The 15,231-nt window shown below is 37.4% G+C and overlaps 1 protein-coding gene and 1 pseudogene across 2 annotated transcripts in view; both read left to right on the top strand.

The window, feature by feature from the left end:
- Positions 1-594, top strand: part of LOC144582099 (saoe class I histocompatibility antigen, A alpha chain-like) — a 29,437-nt gene extending 28,843 nt beyond the window's left edge. Inside the window, exon 10 of the mRNA XM_078368769.1 lies at positions 529-594. The gene's annotated coding sequence lies outside the window, so the exon portion shown is untranslated. The remainder of the gene's footprint in view (positions 1-528) is intronic.
- The window catches only part of LOC100397968 (class I histocompatibility antigen, Gogo-B*0101 alpha chain-like), a 34,137-nt pseudogene continuing 19,434 nt past the window's right edge, over positions 529-15,231 (top strand). The window contains exons 1-2 of the transcript XR_013533993.1: positions 529-661; positions 1,463-1,515. The product of XR_013533993.1 is annotated as a class I histocompatibility antigen, Gogo-B*0101 alpha chain-like (transcript). The remainder of the gene's footprint in view (positions 662-1,462; positions 1,516-15,231) is intronic.

Here is a 15,231-nt window from a genome sequence, read left to right as displayed (position 1 = left end):
GATATCCTTCTGCCTCAGCCACTTTCATAGCTGGAATTACAGGTGCACCTGGCAAGCACTTAGAGATAAATGCTTGTTCATTTCAATCATCTTTCAGACCTGGAAGGGAGTTATTCTGATGAGCATTGAACAGCACCAAGGGAATGATGCTGAACCAGTCATGAGAAACCATACCATAATCCAATTACTTTCCACCTAAAATGCTGGGGATCACATCTTGACATGATATTCGGGCAAGAACAATATTCACTCCCTATCAGGCATCAATGTGTTTTACATTAATGCACCTCTCAAATTACCATAGTGATGTCCATAGGACTGTGTCCCATAGGGCATTCTTTTCATAGGCTAGTTTTCCATTCCTCTCTTGATTAATTATATGGCTAGGCCATCAGTCACTGCCCGTAAGTCAGTAAAAACTAAAACATAGGAGCTTTTATCATTGTTCAAGCCTTCCATCACTGCTAAGAAAATACTATGCAATTCAGCCCGCAAGAGTTGTTCTGTTTTTATTGTCTTTGATCAAAGGGGAGGACTTCCGAACAGGATGTTGTCCATTCATCTTGCAAATGTTGTACACGAACAAACCAGCTCTTTATGGGTCAGAAGATTGATACTGCAGTTCAGATCCCAGGGCAGAATTCCATCTTGCTTGGGAAAGGTCAGTGTTTTAGTCAATTTACACTTTTAATGAATTGAATGAAGTCCATTCATTTTATAGAGGGCAATCTACTTTGCTCAAAGTACAGCAATTTGTATGTTAATCTTATCCAAGAAAGAGCCTAAAAACATCCTCCAGAATAATGCTTTAACACCTACCTGGGCACCAGGTCTAGATGACAAATAAAATTATTTATGACATTCTTTAATACAAGAATATTCTAAGGAAATTAGCCTTTGACCTAATAAAATAAGGAATAAACAACTGTTTCTGAAAATTTATAACTAATCATCAACAAACTCTCCCTACAGATTGTTTCTCAAGTGTAGTTTATAATTGTGGGTGAATATAACATATATTTATTCAAAACCAAACAAAGAGAGAAAATTGAAAATGGAGAAAATTAAAAAAAACATAAGAATAATAATAAAGATGACAGCAGTTATTTCATTGGAAACAGTGCAAAGGAGGAGACAGATGAGCCACATCTCTAAAGTTCTGAAAGGAAAATGCTGTCATACTAGATGTTATTTTCTGAAAAAAAAAAAAAAAAAAAATCCTTTAAAGCATATATGTAATATGCATAATTTTAATTGACAAATAATGATATATTGATGAGGAACTGTGAGTTATACTGGGATTTATGTATACCATGCATAATGATTAAATCAGGCTCTTTAACACACCCTAAGAACATCTATCAAAAAATAAAGGGATTTTAGACTTATAGGAAGTGAAAAAATTTACACTGTAATAATGAACTGTAATAAATAAACTGTAATAAATGTTTCACCCCTTCAGGCAAAAAGAAAATGATACCAACTGCAAATATGTAATGAAGAGCAGCAGAAATGGTAAGCATGTGGGTAGATACATAAGATTTTTTCATAATTTTAAAATCTTATTAAGAGACAATTGTAATGCCTTTACCAAAAAATGGTAGAGAACTCCAAAAACACACTCCCTTACTAAAGCAACTATTAACCTGGAAAAAACTATCAGAATTAAGTTATTCTGTACTCTGGAGTCTATGAAAAAACTTTTTACAACAGCCAAAGTAGTGCTTAATGAAAAAGAAGCTCTAAATTTTGGTAAGAGAGCATGGTGACACTATTCCTTAGCCACCTACTCACTCCCACTCCCACACCCTCAGCTATGAGGTAGCCACGGGGACAGTGGCCACATTCCTGGTGTAGCTTCCTGATGCCAGAAGAGGCAAAATGGAGTTTCTTCTCAAAGAATTGTGTTTGTATCCTTTGACAGGTATGATAGCCCCCAAAAAGATCAGCTCAAAGGCTGGTCTTTGCTTCACTCCTCTTGGAACTTTATTAAGATTGGAGTGGTCTCCATATTAATGTTTGTCAAAAGCATTTAAAGGCAAATACTAGTCATAGATGCCTGAGGCAAGGAATAACAGATGGGCAAAGAGCAGACTGACTGAAAAGGCTAGAAAGGTAGATGCTGAAGATAGAGATACATAGGGCAATATGACATTCAAAATATCCTACATATGCTGAGAAAATCAGAATGCCACATACATGGCCAGGGCTAAACACATGCTTTAAAAGTAACTGAGATGACCTTAGGCTTTTACCTTTGGATGATCTTTAGCCTCTATATAAGCAGTCAATGAAGTTAAGGTGGATGTCTAAACTGACCGGTTATGTGTTGAAGGAGTGTCCCACCTCAGAGTCTATCCACAAAGTCTGAGAGGGCATTATTTATTTACTTTTTGGCTAAAGCTGTTTAAGGAAACCTCTGTCAAAACAGTAGCTGACCATAAAGCTAATAGAATACATTTCAGTGACTGTACATGGCAAAGAACAAGCTTAAAAAATAGTTTAGAAAAGTCACTAAGAAACAATTCCATCAACAAGAAGCTCTGGGGAATGGGAAAAATATAATATCCAGAGTTACCACATTGTTGTATTCAAAGTGGTCAGTTTTTAGCAAAAAATCTTGAGGTATTCAAAAGTTTAAGAAAGTGGACCATTCACAGAAAAAAAAAAAAACACATCAGCAGAAGCTGTCCTTAAGAAAGCCAAGTCATTAGTTGGACGTACTAGACAAAGAAAGACTTTAAACCCATAGTCTTAAATATGTTCAAATAGATTTTTTAAAAGTTGAAAAGAGGAAAACAAATAAAAGTACCAGAAGAACAATATCTCACCAAATAAAGGCCATCATTAAAAATATCATAAGGAAACTGAAATTCTAGAGGGGAAAGTATAATTACTGAAATAAAAAATTCATTAGAGATGTTCAATAGCAGACTTGAACAGGTAGAAGAAAGCATCAGCAAACTTGAAGACAAGTCATCTTAAATTGTAGACTGTGAAGAATACAAACAAAAAAAGGAAAAAAGAAAAATAATAGTGAACAGAGCCTAAGGGACTTGTGGGACACCATCATGCTGATGAATACATGCAGAATTTAGTAGGCAGAAGAACCAGGAAATTGAAGATAAGCCAATTACAATTATGGAATCTGAAGAGCAGGAAGGAAAAAAAAGTAAAACAGCAAATGATCAGAGGCTATGACACCTCTGAACAGCATCAAGCGGACTGACAGATGCATAATGGGAATCCTCAAAGTAAAGGAGAGATGAAAAGAGACAGTAAAAATATGGGGTAACATAACAGGTGAAACCTTGCCCAACTTGAGAAAAATCTGTGCATCTACACAGTCACATTGAAGAACTTCAATGAAATCCAAGTGGAATAAACTCAAAGAGAGCCAAACCAAAATACATTATAACCAAACTGTTGAAATAGAAGCAAAGAGAACTTGGACAGCAGCAGGTAACAACACATTACGTACAAGGGATCCTCATTGAGATTAACAGCCAATTTCACACCAGAAAATGCCAAGGAATGTCAGAGTGGTATGACATGTTTAAATTGCTGCAAAAATAAAGCTGTCAACCAAAAGTTCTATATCCAGAAAACTTATTCCTCAAAAATGAGAATATACGGTTTTGCAAGATGAAAATAGTTTTGGAGATTGGTTTGCAAAACTGTGTGAATGTTCTTAGTAGTACTGAACAGTACCATTACAAATGGTTAAGATTGCAAAATTTATGTTATGTACATTTTATCACAATTAATGTTAAAATGAAGAAATTGAGATTTTCTACATAATAACAACTGAGAGTTTCCAATGCTAGCAGATCTTTCCTATAAGAAATACTAGTACAAGTCATTCAGGTTGAAATGAAAGGACACTAGACAATAGCCCAGAGACACATAAAGAAATTATATGCAAAAAACCTAAGACAATTTAATGTGGAAAAGCATACACTCTTCATCTAATGGAACTGTGACAATTGCATGTTCACATTCTAGAGGATGAAGCTGAGAGCTGGAAGTGGTGACCCCACCTGCAATCTCAGCATTTTGAGAGGCTGAGACAGGAGAATTGCTTGGACCCAGCAGTTCAAGGTTACCATGAGCTCTGATTGCACCACTGCACTCTAGCCTGGGTGATACACTGTCTCTACCAAAGGAAAAAAAAAAGACAGAAATTAAAACCCTACCTCACAGTATATGCAGAAATTGTCAAATGGATTAGAGACCTACATGTAAGGGCTAAAACAGAAAACTCCTAGAAGAAAAGAGAGTGGGCTTATTTTTAATAATTTTTTTCTGTTTGTCTGTTCCTGAACAAATACTTCACTCTTTTAATCACTGTGGCTTTCAAGTATCTGTTGATATCTGACAGTTTAAGTCCTCCAATTGTGTTCACTTCCAATATTGTTCTGGCTATTTTAGGTTCCTCATATTTTTGCATACATTTTAGAAGGAGCACGTTGATTCCCATAAAAAAAACTGTTGAGATTTTTATTACAATTGCATTGATTTCATAGATCATTTTGCGGATAGATGGCACCTTGGCAATATTGTCTTCCTCACATATATGAAATAATTTTCTATTTAATTTGTCTTATCAAGGTCTTGTAATTTTGAGTAATGAGATTTTTGTATAACCTTTATATTTATTTCTAGGAACTTCTGTTTCTTCATGGTATTGTACATATTACTGTTTAAAGAATGTCAGTTCTCACCGTTTATTACTCATGTATAGAAATGTTACTTTTTGTTTTATATTGGCCTTGCCAAATTCACTTACTTTTAATAGTCTGTTTATAGAGCCTCTTAGATTTTCTTCATACACGATAATGTTTTCCTTGAGGAAGACAGTCATATTTCTTATCTAATCTATTATTATTATTATTATTTGCTTTTGGTCACTCAGTACAATGTTAAATAAAAGTCACGATTACTGGTCATCCTTCTCTTGTCCCCAATTCAGAGGAGTGGGGATTATGATAACTACAATTCAACATGAGATTTGGGTGGGGAAACAGCCAAACCATATTTCAGTCTGCCTTTTATGTCTGTGGGTTCCACATCTGTGAATTCAACTACCTGAGGATTGAAAAATGTTATATTGCTGCTAATGTATACTATGCAGTTAGGACTACCTACAATGGTTATGTTCTTGTCTGTACATGAAGATGTATGGACATTGTCATTATTTTCTAAGCAATATAGTATAACAACTATTTACAAATCATTTACATTGTATTAGAAATTATAAGCAATCTAGAGATGATTTAAAGTATATGGAGGGATGTGCATAGATAATAGGAAAATGCTAGGCTACTTTATATATGGGACCTGAGCATCCATGGATTTTGGTATCCACAGAGGTCCTAGAACCCATCTCAAAAAGTACCAAGGGAAGACTGAATAAGACTGACCAGCCTATTTTAAGTTTTTGAAAGAACTGACAGGGTAAAGAAATCTGGGCAAGGAATTTTCCTGGTGGGAAGGAATTTATTTATAACTCAATTTTTTGATGGATATGGGAGTATTTATATTTTCTATTTAGTTGTCTGTTGGCTTTGTTCAACCATCTTTTTTCAAGACCTCATGTCTTTATGCCTAAATTGTAAAAGGTCTTGCCATGAAGCTGTGTCTAACATTCTCTTCTTTTTGTTTCCATAAAATCTACAGTTTTATAATGTCCCTTCTCATAGTGTTCATTTGTGTTTTCTCTATTCTTATAATTATCTTTCAGGGGATTTTGAAATAAATTGCCCATCTTTTGCCTATTTTCCTTAACATATTAATCATAAATATTTAGAAGAATGTCCTTGCTTGCTGGCTTCAATATCCAGATCATCTCTGAGTCTGCTTCTGTTGATTATTTCTTCTCTAGTTGTTGCATTCGCTCTGCTGCTAGGCGTGGCACATATTCTAGATGATGTATTTTAGAGGTTCTCTGTTTTGTTATCTTCCTCCAAAGACTGCTAACAGTTTGACAGTTAGGTAATTATTGAAGAATCACCTGTAGTAAAAATCAGACCCACTTTGATTCTGCTTAGTCTTGATTTTAGCCTTTGCTAGATGGGTGGGTCTATTTCACTGTGGTCCTTACTCCAAGGCCAGAGTCCTCACTTAGAGGGCTTCCCCATCCTGATATCTCAACACAGGTTTTGCAGGGCTAAACTTTCAACATCTCCTCACACAATGGAGCTTCTGACATTTCTACTTAGCATGCAATCTCCAAGCAGCTCTCCTCTGATGGGCTTCTTAGAGCATCATGTAGAGCATACGAAGCTTATGGGTGCAGATTTTGGGTGTTTCCTCTCTGAAACTCCTTCCCTCAGCACCCTACCCCTAAACCCCAGTCAGTATTCCAAGCCTGAACTCTGATCTCTGTTTCCTTTGCCAGTGAGATTGTTTTTCTCTGCTTGGGCTCCATTTCCCTTCATTGTATATTGGCAAATGCTTTTAGAAAGAAAGATGATGAGAATGTGAATCTCCCTTTCTGGAACTTTCATTCTCCAAAGGGTGATAGTCCTGTGCTGGATGCTGTTTTGTGGATGCACAACTGCATTGTATGTTTTGTCTGACTGTCTGACTTTTATAATTGTTTACAGTGGGAGGATGAGTTTAAAATGAGCTGCTCTGTGACAGTTTGAACCAGAAGACCTCTAAACCTCCAATATCATTTGCATTTCAAATTCTTCATAGGATAATTTAACACCTCACAGGAAAAGATAATATATTTTATCTTGGTGCCTAGTTTAAACCTCAATTTCAGTTTCAACAACCTTACACACACACAATACACACACACAGGCCACTGTGTTATATAGTCACGCACTGCATAATGATGTTTGAGCCAATGATGGATGACATATATGACAGTCGTCCCATGAGAGTTTAATGGAGTTGAAGAATTTCTGTCCCCTGGTAACACTGTAGCCATCACAACCTCATAGTACAATGCATTAGTCATGTGTTTGTGCTGCTGCTGCTGTTAACAAACCGACTGCACTGCTAATCCTATAAATGTCTAGCACATACAGTTTGTACGGTACATAATACTTGATAATAGATGGCTATGCTATGTTTTATGTATTTACTATAGTTTTTATTGTTATTTCAGAGTGCAATCCTTCTATGTATCAAAAAAACTTAACTTATAATAGCCTCAGACAGGTACTTCAGGAGGTATTCCAGAAGGAGGCAGTGTTATCATAGGAGATGGCAGCTCCATGTGTGTTATTACCCCTGAAGGTCTTCCAGTGGGATAAGATACGAAGACTGAAGATGGTTGATATTGTTGATCTTGACCTCGTGTCAGCCTAGGCTAATGTATGTCTTTATTTTTACCAAAAAATATTGAAAGATTTTAAAAGATAGGAATGAGCTTCTAGAAGGAGAATATAAAGAAAAATATTTTTGTAGAGCTGTATAATGTGTTGATGCTTTAAGCTAAGTGCTATTACAAAAGAGTAGAAAAGTTAAAAAGTATATAAAGTTAAAAGTTTACAGAAAGCTATGGCAACTAATTTATCAATTAGTTATTAATTATTAATAAATGACTAATAATAAAATTTAATAAGCTAACTTATTATTAAAGAAAGAAAATAATTATTAAAATCAATTCAGCGTAGCCTAAGTGTACAGTGTTTATAAAGTATAAGCGGTGTGCAGTAATGCCCTAGGCCTTCACATTCACTCACCATTCACTCACTGACTCACCCAGAGCAACTTCCCATCCTGCAGGCTTCATTCATGGTAAGTATCCTAGACAGACGCCATCTTAAAAATCTTTTTCATTTTTACCACATTTTTACTGTATTTTTTCTCTCTTTACACATGTTTAGATCCACAAATACTTACCATTGTGTTAAATTGGCTGCAGTATTCCATACAATAACATGCTATGCAAGTTTGTAGCCTAGGAGCAATGGGCTTTTTCATGTAGTCTACATGTGCATTAGGTTATACTATCGAGGTTTCTGTAAGGACACGCTATGATGACCACACATGACAAAATCACCTAAGGACTCGTTTCTCAGATGCTATCTCACTATCAAGCAAAGAAAGACTGTATGTTCATGTATGCTACTTGAAGTTTAAAATTTTCAATTTGATATGCTTGTGTCTCTTTTAAGAAACATTTTCAAGGCCGGGCGTGGTGGCTCAAGCCTATAATCCCAGCACTATGGGAGGCCGAGGCAGGTGAATCACGAGGTCAATAGATCGAGACCATCCTGGTCAACAAGGTGAAACCCCATCTCTACTAAAAATACAAAAAAATTAGCTGGGCATGGTGGCGCATGCCTGTAATCCCAGCTACTCAGGAGGCTGAGGCAGGAGAATTGCCTGAACACAGGAGGTGGAGGTTGCAGTGAGCCGAGATCGCGCCATTGCACTCCAACCTGGGTAACAAGAGCGAAACTCCGTCTAAAAAAAAAGAAAAAAAGAAACATTTTTCATTCTATCAACTGTTGCTAAAAAAAGAGAAAGGAGCGGGGCACAGTGGCTCATGTCTGTAATCCCAGAAGTTTGGGAGGCTGAGGTAGGTGGATCATTAGAGCCCAGAAGTTTGAGACCAGCCTGGGTAACCTGGCAAAACCCCATCTCTTTTTCTCTTATTTTTTTCTTTGAAAGTAAAAAAGGAGAGAAGGAGAGGAAGAAAGAAGAAGAAAAAGAGGGAGAGAGAACAGGAATATTGCTTTATTCTAAAAATGGTTATTAATAATGGCCGATCAATATTTTGTGTGTTTAAAGTGGAGAATGTATATTTTGCATATTTAAAGTGGAAAGCTCTATAAATATTTATTAAGTTTACTTGTTCTGGATCTGTGTTCAAGTCCTGGATATCCTTATTAATTTTCTGTCTCGTTGAATCTAAATCTCTTTATGGGTCTTAAGTATCTGGGTGTTAGGATCGTTAGCTCTTATTGTTGCATTGATCCTTTTACCACTGTATCTTTGTTGCTTTGAAATCTATTTTATCAAATGCGAGAATTGCAACTCCTGCTTTTTGTTAATTTATTTATTTTTTCTCTCCATTTGGTTGGTAAATTTTTCTCCAACCCTTTGTTTTGAGTCTTTGTGTATCTTTGGATATAAAATGGGTCTGGATGTAGCACACCATTAGGTTTTGGGTGTATCTTTTGATTGGGGGATTTAGTCTATTTAAATTTAGGGTTACTACCATTTGATGTTAACTGGCTGTTTTATCCATTCGTTGATGTAAATTCTTCTTTATGTTGATGCTCTTTATTTTTTGGTATATTTTTAGAAAGGCTAATACTGGTTGTTCCTTTCTATGTGTAATGCTTCTTTCAGAAGTTCTTGTAAAGCAGGCCTGGTAGTAATAAAATCTGTGAGTACTTGCTTGTTCATAAAATATTTTATTTTTCCTTCAATTGTGAAACTTAGTTTGGCTGGATATGAAATTCTGGGCTGAAAGTTCTGTTCTTTAAGGATGTTGAATATTGGTCCCCACTCTCTTCTGGCTTGTAGGGTTTCCACTGAGAGATCTGCTGTAAGTCTAATAGGCTTCCCTTTGTGGGTAACCTGACCTTTCTCTCTGGCTGCCCTTAGTATTTTCTCCTTCATTTCAACCCCGGTGAATCTAACGATTATGTGCCTTGGGGTTGCTCTTCTTGAGGAATATCTTTGTGGTGTTCTCTGTATTACCTGGGGTTGAATAGTGTCCTGCTTTGCTAGATTGGGAAAATTTTCCTGGATAATATCCTGAAAAGTATTTTCCAGCTTGGATTCATTCTCTCCATCACATTCAGGTACACCTATCAAATGTACATTAGGTCTTTTCACATAGTCCCATATTTCTTTGAGACTTTGCTCATTCCTTTGTATCCTTTTTTCTCTATTCTTGTCTTCTCGTTTTATTTCATCAAGTTGGTCTTCGACCTCTGATATCCTTTCTTCTGCTTGATCAATTCAGCAATTCAAATTTGTGCATATTTCACTAAGTTCTCGTTTTGTATTTTTCAACTCCGTTAGTTCATTTATATTCCTCTCTATATTGTCTATTCTTTTTAGCATTTCGTCAAACCTTTTTTCAAAGTTCTTAGTTTCTTTACATTGGGTTAGAACAAGTTTTTTTAACTCCCAGAATTTTCTTATCATCCGCCTTCTGAAGCCTGCTTCAGATAATGGAACACAGTCCTTTTCCATCAGGGCTTGTTCCATTGCTGATGAGGAACTGCAATCCCCTGTAGAGGGAGAGGGGTTCTGATTTTGGGTATTCTCAGCCTTTTTAGGCTGGTTTCTTCCCTTTATTATAAATTTATCCATCTGTCATCTTTACAATTACCGCCTTTCTAATTAGGTTTCTGAGTGGACGTCCAATTTATTGATTCCCAGTGCTGGGATCCCAGTAACCCACTGCGCCGGCCAAAATAGCAGCGATAAGACTGATGGTGCTCTTCTGCCCGGGAATCTCTGGTCTGGCTTCCTTCTTGAGTCCATAACAAGCGGCTCTGTCTTCCTGGAGCTCCAGACACCAGTCAGTAGGGGAACCAGTCCTGTTTACTCTGCATGAAGAGCTGCCGTGCCAAGGCGCTGGCAAAACTGCTGCGCCAGCTACAAGAGTTGCACTGGCGACCTGTGGGGCTCCTCCACTGGAAATCTTATGGTCCGTGAGAGACGAAAATTCATCTGAAAATGTGGCAACCTCTCATTCTCTGAGCTTTCACTGGGAGCTACAATCCCAAGCTGTTAGTGATCAGCCATCTTGGATCAGATCTCAAACCCCATCTCTACTAAAAAAACAAAGATGAGCCGGGCATGGTATTGCACGCCTGTAGTCCCAGTTCCTCAGGGGGCTGAGGCAGAAGGATCACCTGAGCCTTGGGAGGTAGAGGCTGCAGTGAACCATGATAGGGCCTGCACTTTAGCCTGAGTGACAGAATGAAACCTGACTCAAACAAACAAACAAACAAACAAAAAAAAAAAAAAAAAAAAGAAAGAAAGAAAGAAAAAGAAAAGGAAAAAGAAAGAAGAAAGATTTTTGTACCCAAATGTTTTTAGGTTATCCTCTTAATAACTTTGGTAGTAATTTACTTTTTCATATTTGTCTTTACCGTTGATTTAATTTTTTGTTTATATCAAGGTGTGGAGATATAATTTAATCATGGCATGTTTGGTAGACTACAGATGCTGGGAAAGGGCTTAAGAGATGATGATGAATCAAAATACAGGATAGAGGCTGGGTGCGGTGGCTCAGGCCTGTAATCCCAGCATTTTGGGAAGTTGAGGTGCATGAATTGTTTGAATCCAGGAATTTGAGACCAGCCTGGGCAATATAGTCATATCTTGTCTGTACAAAATATTTTTTAAAAATTAGTTGGGTATTGTAGCATATGCCTGTAGTTTCAGCTACTTGGCCAACTGAGGCTAAAGGATTGCTTCAGATAGGGAGGTCGAGGCTGAAGTGAGCAATGATTGTGCCACTACACTGCAGTTAGTAAGGTTTTTGTTTGTTTGTTTGTTTGAGGCAGGGTCTCACTCTGTCTGAAAACAAACAAACAAAAATTAAAAAAATTAAAAACCCAATGCTCAGGATAGAAATCTCCATACATTATAATACATAAAAATAATGACAGAGATCATAAAATAAAGTCGTTTCTGTGTTGAAGACTTTCTGATGATTTTGATGTTTTTGTTTGTCTATTTCCTAGAAACTTTTCTTTTTCTTTCCAGAAATTATGTATGATAAGAATAATGGGCCAGGCATGGTGGCTCATGCCTGTAATCTCAGCACTTTGGGAGGCCAAGGTAGATGGATCACCTGAGGTTGGGATTTCAAGACTAGCCTGGCCAACACAGTGAAACCCATCTCTACAAAAAACACAAATTTGTGTGTGTGTGTGTGTGTGTGTGTGTGTGTGTGTGTGTGTGGTAGGCACCTTTTTAAATTTTTTTGTGGTGGTGCATGCCTATAATCCAAGCTACTCAGGAGGCCAAGGCTGGAGAATCACTTGAACTAGAGAGGCAGAGGTTGCAGTGAGCCAAGATTGCGCCATTGCACTCCAGCCTGGGCAACAAGAGTGAAACTGTCTAAAAAAAAAAAAAAAAAACACCACACACACACACAAAACTTATGATAAACAGCCCTTTCCTCTGATTCCTAACTTTCTGGTTTCCCTTCATCTCCACTGACGTCAGGACAATCCTGAGCATCATGAAAGTCCTGCAATGATAGCCATTTAGAACTTTTAAAAAACACAGCACTCTCTTCCAAACCAGTATCTGTTAAAGCTGCAGAGAAGAGTATTTTTTTGGTTTATTGGGAGACAGGGAGGATGAAGGGGGCACTCACACCCAGAACATCTATTCCAACACGCCTGTCTTCATCAGCCTTTGGTTCCTTCCTATACACTATATCAAAACATTTCTCACATCTAATCCTAATTAGTTAGGCTATGACTAAGTCAAATTTAAAAACAATTCAACATTTAGAATTACTCTGAGTGTGGAAACTCAAATCATTTTTTCCCCTGCTCTCACACTACAACAACTATCAACACAGCAGACTTCTCTGATGAAATGTAGGGAATTTCTCCAAAAAACAAGCTATTGATTCTGTGATGAACACCAGCTGGGTGTCCTCTAACTCAATTCTGACACTATCTCCCTATATATAGCATCACATCCCATGGGTTGAGGGCTCAGCCCCTACAACTGTCCCCCTCCCACTCCTGATGCTGATCTCAAGCCTCAGGTTATTTTGCTTGTGTTTCTAACTGACTTACTATAAATCAGGGTTCCCACAACCCACTTACCAGGTTTGATTACTTTGCTAGAATGGCTCACAGAACTCAGAGAAACACTCACATACACTTACCAGTTTATTTTAAAAGGTATTCTAAAAGATACAAATAAAGAGCCACATTAACAGATACACAGGGCAAGTTAGAAGGGTCCCCAGTGCAGGAGCTTCTGTCCCATTGGGTTGGGATGCACCACCCTCCCTGGCACATGGCTGAGTTCTTGTTCACCTTCCTCTAAGCCTCCCTGTGTTCAACTATCCAGAAGCTCTCCAAACTCTGCCCTTTTGGGTTTTGATGGAAACTATATTTCGTATGCATGATTTATTAGATCATTGACTATCAGCTTAACCTTCAGCCTCTCTCCCCTCCTTGCCAATGATACAATCCTTATGTGAAAAAAAGCTAAAGACTCCACCAAGGAACTATTAGATCTGATAAATAAATTCAGTAAAGTTGTAGAATGCAAAAGTCAGCATACAAAAATCAGTATAATGTCTATACATTAGTAATGAAGTAGCTGAGAAAGAAATAAAAAAGGCATTTCTATTTACAATAGTTAGAAAAAAAATGCCTAGGAGTAAGTTTAAGCAAGGAAGTAAAAATCTCTTAAAAAGAAATCTACACAACACTGATGAAAGAAAGAAGAGGATGCAAACAAATGGAAAGATATTCCCTGCTCATGAATTAGAAGAATTCATATTAGTAAAATGACCATAGTTCCAAAAGCAATCTAGAGCTTCAAGGGAATCCCAATAAAAATACCAATGTTATTTTTCACAGAATTAGAAATAATAATTTTAATATTCCTATGGAACCAAAAATAAAACAAAAAACTGAAATAGCCAAAACAGTCCTGAACAAAAAGAACAAAAAGCTAGATGAAAAATATACTATAAGGCTATAGTAACCAAAACAGAATGGTATTGGTATAAAAACAGGCATGTCAATCAGTGTCAATCAATGGAACATAATAGAGAATCTAGAAATAAATTCATATGTTTATAGCCAACTGACTTTTAACAAAGGTGTCAAGAGCACACTGAAAATGGATAGCCAAATGCAGAAGAATGAAATTAGATCCCTATCACTAACTCTATATAAAAACCTACTCAAGTTCAATCATATACCTAAATGTAAGACCTGAAGCTATAAAGCAACTGGAAGAACACCTACGGAAAACATTCTAGGACATTGGTCTGGGCAAAGATTTTATGGGTAAGACTTCAAAAATATAGAAAACACAAACAAAAATAGACAAATGGGACTATAAGAAACTAAAAAGCTTCTGCACAACAAAGAAAACAATCAACAGAGTGAAGAGATAACAATTTATCTGACAAGGGACTAAAACATAAAATATGTAAGAAACTCAAACATCTTAAGAATTAAAAAACCAAATAATCTCATTAAAAAGTGAGCAAAGGATATGAATAGACATTTTTCAAAAGAAGACCAACAGGTATGTTAAAGAAAAAAAGCTCAATATCACTAACTGTGAGGGAAATGCAAATCAAAACCTCTGAGATGTCTTCTTACCCCAGATAGTACAGACACAGCTAAAATGACAAAAATAAAACAAACAACCACCACAAACAAAACAAAACAAAACAAAGCAATACAAAAACCCCAGATCCTGGTGATGTGGAGAAAAGGAAACTCTTACACACTGTTGATAGGAGTTTATTTATATATATATTTATTTATTTATTGAGACAGAGTTTCGCTGTTGTTACCCAGACTGGAATGCAATGGCAGGATCTCGGCTCACCTCACTGCAACCCGCCTCCTGGGTTCAAGCAATTCTCTTGCCTCAGCCTCCCGAGTAGCTGGGAATACAGGCGTGCACCACCATGCCCAGCTAATTTTTGTATTTTCAGTAGAGACGGGGTTTCACCTTGTTGACCAGGATTGTCTCGATCTCTTGACCTCGTGATCCACCTGCCTCCCAAAGTGCTGGGATTACAGGCGTGAGCCACCATGCCCAGCCTGATAGGAGTTTTAATTAGTACAGCCACTATAGAAAACAGTAAGGAGAATTTAAAAAAAATATAGAAAGAGAACCACTATATCATCCAGCAATCTGTGGGTGGGTGGCAAAACCCCGGAGTTCAGGGGTCAGGGTTGGCAGAGAGCAGGGCCTGGGGGCACTTGGGTAACTGCAAGAGAATGAAAGAGGCAGATGCCTGAGTCCTAGATTATGGAAGTGAGGGAGGTGAGGGGCTGCCCCCAGATGGCAGGAAATTAACAGAAGAGTTTTTAAGACCTCTTGGGAATAGGGAGGATTCAAGCCCTCAGGATCCAGGGCAAGGGGTCAGAAGCTTGGGCCAGGCTTGTCACTGAGCTCTTTGTAACCCACGACTATCTTTAGACTCCAACCTAAGTCATGCGCACATCGTCCCAGAACAACATCTCCGTTGCTCTAGCAGAGGGGCCTGCTCTCTGCCTGTGACCCTGTGGGTCC

The sequence above is a fragment of the Callithrix jacchus genome, chromosome 4, assembly GCF_049354715.1.
Source record: "Callithrix jacchus isolate 240 chromosome 4, calJac240_pri, whole genome shotgun sequence".
Lineage (NCBI taxonomy): Eukaryota > Metazoa > Chordata > Mammalia > Primates > Cebidae > Callithrix > Callithrix jacchus.
This window is presented reverse-complemented; position numbering and strand designations above follow the sequence as displayed.